Raw genomic sequence first — 13,779 nt, forward strand, 5'->3', positions numbered from 1 at the left:
TTACTTATTAAAGATGAAAAATTGTTGCAGTAAAGAACTCTCTTTAGGACTTCCCTGCTGACGCAGTGGTTAAGAATCCACCTGCCAATGCAGGGGACACGGGTTCAATCTCTGGTCCAGGAAGATCCCACATGCCTCGGAGCAGCTAAGCCCGTGCGCCACAACTACTGAGCCTGCACTCTAGAGCCCGCGAGCCACAACTACTGAAGCCCGCGCGCCTAGAGCCCGTGCTCCTCAACAAGAGAAGCCACCGCAATGAGAAGCCTGCGCACCGCAACGAAGAGTAGCCCCTGCTCGCCGCAACTAGAGAAAGCCCACGCGCAGCAATGAAGACCCAATGCAGCCAAAAATAAATAAATAAGTAATAATTTAAAAAAAAAGAAAGAAACCTCTTTAACTTTATTTCTCAAATTAACTTGATCAAGGAAAGCTTTTCAACCATAATATTAAATAACACACTGAAGATGTAATATTTCACAGAACAAGCTTTGGAAGAATACACTACTTGGTGATAGAGATAAGGAGCAAGGTGCCTAGATTGTAACCAGACCCATATACAGAAACTATTTTCTCCCACCCCATATTATAAACCTATTAAAGACATAGACTGATGGTTTAATAACTAAAATCCAAGAACAGGAGTATAATTTGAAACATCTTGGCTAGAATGACTTCTTGGGGAGTCTATCTTCAAAAGTTTAGTCAGGGAGCAACACTGCTGAATTATATTGCTAAACAAATGGAAGGAATATGGAAGAATGTAATGGTCATAAAAAGGGAATGAGTCATGAAACATCTATGTGGTTTAAGAAAACACAATCTCACTAAGAAGGCTTTAGAGGGAAAGAAGTTGTCCAAAACCCCAACAGGAAGTTTCCTGAGATAAGAAAAGGTATAAAAGTCAAGAATTATGGGTAGGGGATCACTGGAGAAATTAATTCCATCTTACCAATATAGATTGAGAAACTGATCTTACGTCCAAATTTACACCTGTTATCTCAGCATAACAGCTGATAGTATCCACTTTTACTCTTAAAAAGTGTTTCAATTTGGATAATAAATTATATGGGACCTCCTATCTATTGAAAACTGCCATGTGCCATGTGTACTAAGCAGTAACCAAAATTTCTTTTGATACGGTATGTGCCTTGCCATCAAAAAGTGAACAATCTCATTATAGAGGCAAGAATAGTATGTCTGAAACAATCTGAAAACAATGAAAGGTTTTCTAGTTTAAGGTTAATATCTAGTATAGCAAATAAATTGCAGAAGAAAGCAGCCAGGGGAGAGGGTAGAATGCAGCAGAAGTGCTGGGGAAGATAGATGGATAAGCTTATACCTAGAACCCAAACTTGAATCACTGTGTCCTTGAGTGGGACAAGGGTGCAGACAGACATGACTGACTGACTCTAGCCGGGGACCTTCAGGCTGCCTCTCCTGCTGCAAGGGAACTAAGACTACATTCCTCGAAGAAGTCTCCATTTTTTAAACCACTTTCTTCAGATTAGAATGTCAGATAGTTCTTCCATATCAAATGTACTACCCCAAGTACAAATCAGGACTCTGTTTCCCATCTTTTTCAGACTGCAAATATACCAAATTTTGAATTTTATTACTTTCCAGAAAAGGGCAGGTTTTTGACATCCAGAAACCAAATTATAGGACCATTTTGCCCCCAGAACCCTTTCCATGACTAGGGGAGCCTCTGGATCTTGGCCTTTGCTTCATTTTTCACCATTTTAGCAGTCACTTGCTGAATATCAGCTCCTATGTTCAATTTGCTCCCAATGTTCTCTGGGGTTAAACTATGCTAGTTTTCTAAAAACTAATTCACTTTACCAAGTCTTTCTTCTGAGCGGAGTCAGTTTTGTGCTCATAAAAGCAATCTTTACTTAACATTCTGTGAAATTTGGTGGCCTAGGAAGATGACACATGCCAAGTATGGCACAGAACCCAACAGTCTGTTTTCACAGGGAAAGGAGATGAATGATGCGATGCAATCGTCCCTCTGCGAGCAGCAGACCTAATAAGAAAACAAGCCTTTCATGTGGAGGCTTCATAATGCTTTTCACTGAGTTCACACAGCAACTTCAAAGCCCTTCTCTGTCAAGAGTAATTATCTCCAATTTGCAAAGCAGCACACAGTCTTTTCACAGATCACACAGTCCCCCTCAGATCTGAAGCTGTCTGGATGTGGACTCTGGATAGCACGTCATTTCTTGTACAGGAAGCAAGAGCCTCCTGATTCAGCCAAGAGGCTGAGAGAAGAAGGGGAACACCTCTAATTAAAGACTTCCCAAAGAGCTATGTCCTTTGTGCTGGCAGGCTGCTCACAGGGGTCCAAGAGCCCAAGTCAGCACAACCTGAAATTAAAAGACAGCCCTAATACTCGGATCACTCAAATAGGATCCTAGTGTATGGGGCATCTCTCATGAGCAAGTCAATCCCAGTGCTATATAAGACAGAGTAAACTAATAAAATGGACAAAACAGTGACTTGTGCAACCTTCGCTTAGTCCCTACAGCACTACTGTGAAACAAACCACATGGCTCTTCACACAATCAACTTCTGGCTGTAAAACAGAATAAAATTCACATTTTATTCAGAGCAGTTGATATTTCTTCAACATAAGATTTTTTTTAAAGAATGAATGATAAAATATAAAAGGATTTCTAGGATCCTGTCTCATTCTAATATGCAATCTTTTACATAAGAATTTTTATCTTTTTGTGCATCTTGCTAAAAGGTATGAAAAGTGTGTGGTGGCTCTTAACAATTGTAAATCGACTTTCCTAGGATTTCTAGCTTTCATTTTTAATTAACTTTACAGCTAAATTCTAGGAATAATTGCTAAATTTCTACCACCATTTCTTTTAGATGGGACTGATTTGAAACCAGCAAGAATTGACTTTACACAGACCCTTTTCCCCAATAGATTGTTTTAATTAATTTTAATTTTTAATCGAAGTATTACATTTACAATTGTTTGGGGGGTGTATACAAGACTAAAAGATTTGTAACAACAAAAGACTCATAATAACAGCAACCAAAAAAAATAAATAAATAACAGTTCCACGTTCTCCTTGCCTGCCACTTTTCTTGTCCTGTTTACAGTTTTAACAGCTTCTTTAATATTTATTTTCAAGACCCTAAAAAGTGGGTATGTACAAATGTCTCTCAACTCATCATAATTTATTTACTAACTTTTCTAATACCATAAGTTATTTCACTCACCCTCTTCTCCTCCTTCTATTTCTGCCAATATAATTATAATATTTTTTCTCTCTCTCCACCATATAAACCCAAATGCACAGTTTTCATTATTATAATTATTTAAATATTCATTACTGCTGTGTTTCCAGGAATTGATAATAGCCTCATTTTTAAAATTTCTTTTATCTCTAACACACTCCAGCAGCTCTACAAAATACCTTACAATACACTTTTCAGTTCAATCAAACCTGCCAGATAAGTTCTCGATAAACTCACTCCAGCTGTCCCCTGACCTCCTGCTCCAATTTGGACTGACTGCTCTTTAGGCCATGCATTATCCTGGAAATTCCCTTTGCTGGCATCTTGAAAATTTTCTTCGCCTTTCTTGTTTTGGACATGACGTTTCCTAAGTCCAAAATATTTTTTTTCTTAGTTTACTCACTTATTTTGTTGAAGATATACTTTTCAGTATCTTTCTGAGGAGAAAAAGGTTTGGGAGTTTACATGTCTGACAATATCACTGCTCCACTATAATACCTGATCAATATGCTGTTATATATAAAATATGTCTTTCAGCTTTTAAATTCCCATTGAGATGTCTGATGTTGTTCCATTTTCTGTTGCTCTTCTTTGTAACTAAATTTTTCTCTCTAGAAAATTTTGGAAGGTTTTTTTTTTTTTTCTGTTATTTTAATGCGTTGGAAAGAGTTTGTCATTTTTTGTGCTGGAAATTTAGTTGGCTTTTTCAATGTAGAATCACAAGTGTTTCAACTCTGGGTAATTTTCCAGTAATATTGAATTGATAATTTTTCCCTTTCTGTTTATTCTCTCCCTGCTGGAATTTATGTTAGTAGGATGTTGGACTTTCAGAAATAAGGTTATCTTTATTTTCTTATCTTTCTCTTCTATTATCTATTTCTTTGTCTTTTCATTTTTCTAGGGATTTTCTTAACTTTATCTGTTGACCCTTCTTTTGAATTTGTTTTTATTTGGCTATCATAGTTTTAATTTCGTGAAGTTCTTTCATAATGTGATTATTCCTTTTAATTGTATCCTGTTCTTGACTGATGGATGTCATACTTTTATTATCTCTGGAAAAATAATGACTTTAATTTCTTTGTTTTCTTCTACTCTCTGAATCATCTCCCCTTCCCCTTCTTTTCTCTGTTTGTTTGTTTGTTTTGATGTCTCATGCTAAAGGCTTTATTCACATATCTAGTGCTCCTTAGCTATCATTTTAGGATCAGCAAACTATGACCCTAGGGCTAAATCCACTCACTACCTGTTTTTGTGAAACCTTGGTTTCACTTTCTCCAGAGGTTAATCTCCAGGCTCCAGTAGGAGTGAAGAGGGGTAGTAACCTAAATAGCCAGAATGGGGGTGGAGACAAGGTAAACTAACGGCTTCTTTTACAGACTGTTAAATAACCCCCCAGTTTGGGGTCCCTTTACATACCATTTTATGCCTTCATTATGGATCACCTGATATCTCCAATTTCTGATATTTTCCAAGGTTCTATCAATACAAGGCAAATTAACTTGCTTGTCCAAAAGGAAATTTCTGTCCACTGTGGAAGTGAGACATTCACCCAATACACAAACTCTTGGTTTTTGGAGAGCCTGAGGAAATGTCACCTATACAACCAAAAGCTGGCTTATGTGCTAAGATCACTATCTTGAGGAACGCAACTCAGGATCAATACATTCCATGATGCAAAGATTTCCTAGAGGCATAATTGTATGCTGCAGAAGAGCCCTATAAAGAGTTAAGGACAGAGAAATAAAAATCGAAAGGTAGGGTTTCCCTGGTGGTGCAGTGGTTGAGAGTCCGCCTGCCGATGCAGGGGACACGTGTTCGTGCCCCGGTCCGGGAAGATACCACATGCCCGCGGAGCGGCTGGGCCCGTGAGCCATGGCCGCTGAGCCTGCGTGTCCGGAGCCTGTGCTCTGCAACGGGAGAGGCCACAGCAGTGAGAGGCCCGCATACCGCAAAAAAAAAAAAAAAAAAAAAAAAAAAAAATTGAAAGGTAACCAGAATGAAGCCATCTGGTAGTGATGTTGTCAAATATAATCTAGAGTCTAATCGGATATCTGCTTAATGACCTTTGAGATTTCAAGGGAACGTTTTTCTGCCACTGACTCAAGGATGTCATTAACCACATTGCAAGTAGCCCAGAGTATGACCAGAGGAATGATTTTCTAGTTAAGCAGAGACCTCTTGAGCTTTCACACTAAATTAGACTGATACTAGAGAGGCTATGGTAATGGAAATCTTTGAAAATAGAACATCTAATCCAATTCTTCAAAGACTGACTTACACTTAAATCTCATGTTCTAATCTGAAAACTACTCTGAGCTCTGAAATGTTGGCTTCACAGCATATAAAGTATTTTGCCGTAATTTCAATTCCAGCTAATCCTGAGATAGAGGATAAAGAGACACAGAGACAGAGAATAATATAATTTAATAAAAGATGCCTCATGAAATGGAGCAATCATAGACCTCCATTCAAAGACGATTTATTTTTTTTAATTTCTAAGTACATAATAAAAGAAAGAGACAAGGCCCTTGTTCACATGCAGCCTACAGCCTGGTATAAAGATATACGATGCTGGGGCTTCCCTGGTGGCACAGTGGTTGAGAGTCCGCCTGCCGATGCAGGGGACACGGGTTCGCGCCCCGGTCCGGGAAGATCCCACGTGCCGCGGAGCGGCTGCGTCCGTGAGCCATGGCCACTGGGCCTGCGCGTCCAGAGCCTGTGCTCCGCAGCGGGAGAGGCCGCAACGGTGAGAGGCCCGTGTACCGCAAAAAAAAAAAAAAAAAAGATATACGATGCCTAGGTCAAAAATATGGGCTCACAGAGGAGAGAAATTATTTCCAGCTAAAAAGAACAGGGATGGCTTTATGGGGAGATGATTTGAGCTGGCTTGTAAAGGATGGGTTAGATTTTGACAGATGGTAGTAAAAACAAGGGACAGAAATTCTGATTCAAAGAAAAGCAATGCTTCTCGCAGCTCAGGAGACGTTTCAATTTTAAGGCTGTCAATGTACTAAAAAGTAAAGAAATGAAAAAATATAAGGTTATAAAAACATGGCATATTTTAAACATTCAATCCCGTGTATGTGTTTCTGTTTCATTTTGAGGTAATATTATAAAGTCTAAATTTAAGACCATTTTTTTAATGAAATCCGCAGGACAAATGGTCTTTTGGGGCTTCCCACCATCAATTACCCCAGATAAACTCTGGGATATAAAAGCAAAGGGAGGGAATTCCTTGGCAGTCCAGTGGTTGGGACTCCGCGCTTTCACTGCCAAAGGCTTGGTTTCCATATCTGGTTGGGGAGCTAGGATTCCTGCAAGCCACGTGGCGCGGCAAAAAAACAAACAAACAAAAAAACCAAAAAACCCCCACAAAACTCAAAGGGAGACAAAACTACAAAGTATATTCTGAGGAAATAAATGTGATCCTGATTACATAAATATACAATACAGGTTAGGTGGGTTTTTCCTCCTACATCTTTAAGAAATATTTAACGACATTTTTTCAGGATAAAGAAAGCACAAGAAATATGATTTCTTTTAATGGCTTAAAAGCATTTATCTATCTCCTTCAAGTATCATTCCCCTTGTCAGCTGCAGTAATAATGTACCTTTTTTTTTTTTTTTTTTTTTTTTTTTTTTGTGGTACGCGGGCCCGTTGCAGAGCACAGGCTCCGGACGCACAGGCCCAGCAGCCATGGCTCACGGGCCTAGCCGCTCCGTGGCATGTGGGATCTTCCCGGACCAGGGCACGAACCCGTGTCCCCTGCATCAGCAGGCGGACCCTCAATCACTGCGCCACCAGGGAAGCCCCAATAATGTACCTTTTTAGTGAACTGTCTTATAGATTTTCTTCCACATCAGTTTTGATTCTCCAGCAAAAGGAAATATCATCAAAGTATAACATGACTTTTGTTGAAGTGGCAGCCAACTTTCATGGCATAAACACCAGGTGATCTCTTCACCAAGGGTCAGATCAACAAAAGAAGAAATTGTCCTCTGAGGAGAAGAAGCTCATCTTCAACAACAAAAACATCCAATAAAAATCAACGTCAATGCCAAAACTCACAAGCTCATAAAATCACTATTTCATGTTTTATAAATGCCTTTGTTTTATGCGCTACCTTTCACACAAAGCTCACTCACTTCCCCCGGCTTTTTTCCTATAAGTATTTTCTCAGGATTAATCATAACATTGTAGATAGAGTTGTTGAACAAATCAAAGTTTATCAGGCAGAGAAATTAGCACATCTATAATTATTTCTCTAGAACTTAGAAGAGAATGGGTTAAAAACACCAGGCAAGAAACTGTCAAAGGAACTGGAAGTGGGAAAGGGCCTGCAAAGTCACAACAAATAAGCTCTGAAATATATCAGATGAAGATTTTCCAGGAGAAAAACAAATAAAAATTGAGAGCCATGAGGCCTACCTGAATGTAACCAGGGCATCATTTGAAAGTAGAGGTGAAGAAATTACAAATAGTCTTTATTTTTTTAGCTTAAATATTTATTTAAGTATTATCTTTTTAAGTAGTGCAAAATGGATTTGTTATTTATTAGGTTTATAGACAATGCACAGTTAGTGGTTGATTTTTCACAATATTTTTCTCCATTGATGGAGTGAATGTAGAAAGATGGTACTAGAGTCATTGCTGATGATCCTTAATCCAAGTAAGTGTTTTTTCATAAATAGAATTTAAATTACATATTTACTTTATATTAGTCTCTTTTTGGGAGCTTACCTGTTAGGCCTGCCTCTGTCAGAAAGAAACATTTATTCACTGTACCTCTTCAGTGTATCTAAGAAGCCCTACCATGGCCAGAGATGGCACCTGATAGATTCCAGAGGAAGATATGTATGACTCAGAGGATGCCCTAGACAACTCCCTTCATGATTGTGATATATTAATTGCAAAAAGGTCTCCAATGATTTACCTCTTTCTAGTATCCATACTCTTTGCAATGTGACTTTTAACTCCTCCCATAAAGAGGTGGGGTCTATTTCCCCACTCCTTGAATCTGGGCTAGCGTTGTGACTTGCTTTGGCCAATAGAATGCAGTGGAAGCAATGCCATGCAAGTTCAAGGCCAAGATCTCAAGAGATATTGCACGTTTCCATTCTCATCTAGAATTCTGCCACTGCCATGTTAGCAAGCCTGAGCTAGCCTTTTGAAGGATAAGAGTCATTTGGGGAAGATAGAACTAATGCTGGATAGAAAATAAAACAGAAATATCTACAATATTGATAAAATTTGGGTTTGAGGAATCAAAATCAAGAATTAAAGAAAAATAAAGAGAATATAACATATGTATCTTTTCTTGCAGTTACAAATCATCCTCTTTGACATTTTTATTTTGAGAGAATTTTTACAAAGGAGATTAATATTTGCAATAATTATTTTTTTAATCAATTTAGTAGACTTTGTAAATATTATACTTTATGGATTGTTTTTCCCCTTTTATATATCAAATATTATTCCCTAAAGTCAATTGTCTGGGAGAAAAATTAAAAGAAGGAAGAAGGCAGAAAGAAAAAAATTTCCTAAAATAATCTCTCCTGGCAACTGAGGATATACTTATCTAGAAACAAATTTACTGACCATAAAATCTTGTTGTATGTATTTGCTGAGAACTTTAGTGAAACACATCTCATCAGTGGATTGCTCTGTCTGAAGTTGGGGGCTTTTTGGTTGGCGAGTGCCCTCAACCTTCTATGAGCCAACTGTAGTTTGCTATTTCTAGTACTACTAAGACTACCTACACCAGACTAGATGTTCTTAAAGATTTACCAAAGATTATTGATATAAGTTTTTTGGAAAACAAAGAATGAGGAAAACACATTATCACAATTTCTGGCAACTCTAAAACATTACCAGTTTAAAAAAGTGAGAAGTCAGAAGAGAGAGGGATTTTGAAGTGTCTTTTGCAATAGCAAAGCAAAAAAGCAGCCAAATTTGGTTATAACTGATTTGGGGCATGGAGAGACAAGATAAATACTTCTCTCCTATAGATTTTCTCTGAGACTGGGAGTAAAAAAAATCACCTGACATCACTGCATACATGGGCTATGTGGAGATTCAGAAACAAGAGTGTGGATTAGGCTGGAGCCAGGAAATGGGTTCTGGGCTTGGATCCACTGTAATTGGCTGTGTGACCTCTTTCAAGTTCCTTCTCAATACCACAGAGACAATAAAAGTGTTCTTTCAATAATGAGTTCTTATTTCCATTTTTTAAAACAACAGTATAAGTCCAGTAATGACTGTTACTATTTAGGGAGTGCTTAATATGTCTCACACGGTGCTAAGCACTTTACAAGTACCCTACCTGTTACTGTTCAAAATAATCCAGAGAAGTAGGTGCCATTATTATCCCTGCTTTAGAGATGAGAAGACAAAGAGGAGATTAAGTAATTTGTCTAAAGTCACAGGAGAAGTAAAACCAGGATTCAAATTCAGGCTTTGTGGCTCCAGAGTCCATACTTGTAAACTATTCTATATTTGAAAAAAAGTATGATGTATTCTAGAGATAGTATGTGACTTCTAATATGAATTATATTTCACAGTATTACAAAACATGTGGTCTTGCAAGTTAAAATAATTATAGTTCATAATAATTGTATTGGAATTGTGCTAATTGGAATTAGCACAATTCTCCTGTTTTATATTTCAGATAATGCATTTTCCAGCAGATTGGTGAATGTGACAGTGGAGAGATGTCTGGATCTCAAGGTTCTAATTTTTCCTCTCCATATGTACCTGTTTCTTCCATGAATTTAGGAAATCTGGTCTCTGGCATCCAGGTTAGAGATTTAAGCTTATTTTTTCAGACTAGTTATCTCCCACCAAAATGGGAATGCTTGTCTAAACCACATTGTTCCTTCCTGTCACCAGGTTAGATCCAGCTCAGTATAGGTCCTGGTTATTGTAGGTTTGAGGTATACGGAGGAATCCACCAAGGTCTGAGGAAGATCTAAAGACCCAGTCAACCTAGGCCATGACCTGGGAGTGGGAAGGAAGCAGTGTTATAGATCATCACCCCAACTTTAGTGAGGGATAACCAATCTGAGAGATAATGCACTTGATTCAGCAACCTGAAGACCAGAAGCCAAACTAGCGAGTACATAAACAGGCCATAAATCTTTCCAGAAAAACCTGAAGATACAACACTGATCTCACGCATTAGTCAGAACCTTCAACCCTCTCCCAGCTGTTTCTTGACTTCTAGAATATTCCTATAAAGAGGAGGACCTTCCAAGTCTGTAGAAGTATCTAGGGTTACTCTAGATGATGACCTCTCCCTCCTGCTCAGGGAAGAACTTTTACCTACAGGTGTAGGCTATTTTAAAAATTAGAAACCAAGGTGCTACATCTACAAACTTTCTCTGTCTTATTTTTATTATTAATTCTCACAAAATAAGAAAATATTAAAATTGGAAGGTTGTGGTGAGTAAAATAATGGTCCCCCAAAGATATCCCTGTCCTAATCCTCAGAACCCATGAATATGTGACCTTACATGGCAAACAGAACTTTGCTGACATGATTAAGGTCAAGGCTTGAGACAGGAGATTATCTTGGATTATCCAAGTGAGCTCAGTCTAATCATATGAGTTCTTAAAAGTAGAGAATCTCCACCAACTGGGTCAGAGAGATGAGATGGAAAAGGAAGGAGAGATTCAAAGCATGAGGGAAACTCAACCCACTGTCTCTGACTTTGCAGATGGAGAAAACGGGCCATGAGCCAAGGAATTTGAAGAAGCTAATAGCCCTCAGAGGACAGCCAGCAAAGAAATGGGGATCTGTGTTATAACTGCAAGGAACTGAATTCTCCAGTTGAGGAAGAAAATGAATTCTCCTCTAGCTCCTCCAGAGAGGAACACAGTCTGGCTGATACTACTTTAATTTTAGTCCAGTGAGACCCATATAAGACTTCCAACCCTCAGAACTGTAAAATAATGAATTTGTATTGTGCAAGCTGCTAAATTTGTGGAAATTTGTTATGATACCAATAGAAAACTAATACAAAAGGAATCTTAAAGATGTTTTGAAATCTATCCCTAATTTTGACCAGTGATAAAACTGAATTCTATCTATGCCGTAGAATGTTCTTCCAGCCCTATCCATCTGGCTAACACCTACTTTGCCCTCTGGACTTAACTTGGATGACTTTACTTCCAGGAAGTTTTCCCTGGCCCTCCAGGACTGGATTAGGTGTCCTTGCCCTATGGATTCATAGCACCCCATGCATAATTTAGCACACTGTCTACCTCTCTGAACTCTCACTAAATTTTTGAGGTCCAGGACTTTGTTTTACTCAACATGCCGCTAGAGTATTCTGCTGAAAATGACCAAAGGGCAGCAAACAAATTGGTAACCTTGAAAGGCAGTATGGCTTGGCTATTAAGAGCATGGGCTTTAGAATCATACAAGCTAGGTTCATGTCCTGGCTCTAACATCTATTAGCTGTATGGCCTTAGACAGTTTCTTTAAAGTTTAATTTCCTTTACTGTTATTTCCTCGTAAAAAGAAAGACAGTAATAGCACCTGCTCAAACAATTGTATGAGAATTCATTTAAATGATGCTTGTAAAAAGCCTGGCCATGTTCCTACTACATAAGAATAGCTAAAAAATTATTTCTCATTATTATTATTAGGTATCTGTGATGGTTAATGTTGTGTTAATTTGGCTGGGCCATGATGTCCAGATATTTGATCAAACATTATTCTGAATGTTTCTTTGAGGGTGTTTTGGATGAGATTAACATTTAAAGTGGTGTACTTTGTAAAACAGATTGCTTTTTATGATGTGGGTGGGGTAGGCCTCATCCAATCAGTTGAAGGCCTGACTAGAACAAAAGACTGACCTCCTCCGAAAAAAAAGGAATTATCCAGATAATTTTGAAGGCAGATGGCCTTCAGAGTTGAACAGCAACATCAGCTTTCCCTGGGTCACATACACACACATACCCTATTGGTTTCTTTGGAGAACACTGAATAATACAATATCAAACCTGTAACCTGTAAATATGGTAATATTACATACAACATGTAAAAACAAAACTGTGAAGATGGGTAAGATTCCCATTACTCATCTTAAGTAAATTTTCCTCCATTTCAATATCATATGGGACTCTTTCAGTTGAGAGGAGTACCAGCAAGAAGACAACAAAAGAAAAGCTGGCTTAAAAAAAAAAAAGAAAAAGAAAGAAAGGAAGGTAAAGAAGAAGGAGGAGGGGAGGGGGAGAAGGAGGGAGCGGAGGAAAAGAAATGTCTTAGCTCCTGTGACTGATATGTACAAGCATAGGTCTAGCCTCTGGGATAACTGGATCCACGTTTCAAGAATATCACTGAGGCCCGGTTTCTGTCCATCTCTCAGAGATGCCTTCTCCATGGGGTTTCATTCTCAGATAGGTGTTCTCCTCGGAGTGGTGAAATGGCTATAGCAGCTCTACATGACACACTTTCAGGCTCAAGTCACAAGGGAATGAGAATGTATCTTTTCTGGTAATTCCCATAAAGATTCTGAGATTCATTCTAAGTGGTCTAGCTTAGATTGGGTGTTCATCTGGAACCATCAGTGTGGTCAAGAGACCAGATATGTGCATTGGTTTAGGTTAATTAATCTGTGCTCACTGCTAGATCTCCTCACTAAACCACTAATCAATCATAGGGACAGGGAAGCTTTCTACAGGGTATATAGCGCCTGAAGAAGGTTAGATGGATGCCAGGTAGTCAACAACAAGCCGCTCCAATTGCTTAACAAAATCGCTCTTTACAATTTTGGTTATTTTGCCTTTTACAAATACTATTTGATTTCTGAGAATCAAAAACACAAGAGGATGCCTGGCATTAAATATTTTTTAAACATCCATGTTATAAATTCATCCAACATGGAAAATGTATAACAGTGAATTTCCTTTCTTGGCTCCTTTTTTTTTTTTTTTGCAGTATGCGGGCCTCTCACTGTTGTGGCCTCTCCCGTTGCGGAGCACAGGCTCCGGACGCGCAGGCTCAGCAGCCATGGCTCATGGGCCCAGCTGCTCCGCGGCATGTGAGATCCTCCCAGACCAGGGTACGAACCCGTGTCCTCTGCATCGGCAGGCGGACTCTCAACCACTGCGCCACCAGGGAAGCCCTCTTGGCTCCTTTAAAACAAGAACAATTACAAACCTTTCCACCACATTACAATTATCATTGTTTCCTCTTGGTGGTGATTACTTCTAAGCTTGCTTTATATTTTCATAATATTCTGTTACCATTATTATTAGCTATCACATATGGGCCAGCCAGATTCTCTGGCATTTCTTTCTGCAATATTCAATTTAAAAAACAAAGACAAAAACAACAAAATCCTCACACCGGTTGGATGAAGCAGATTGTCGCTGGATTAAAATGAAAACCCTCCTCCCTCCGACCTCCATAACCAGTCTGTTACTTGGGAACAACAGCAGTTTCTAAATCTAAACCACAATAGGAGTTGGATGGACAGTTTTTATCTGCCATGATTCCAATATGCAAAACACCGTCTGTA

Source organism: Globicephala melas, chromosome 1 (genome assembly GCF_963455315.2).
Source record: "Globicephala melas chromosome 1, mGloMel1.2, whole genome shotgun sequence".
NCBI lineage: Eukaryota > Metazoa > Chordata > Mammalia > Artiodactyla > Delphinidae > Globicephala > Globicephala melas.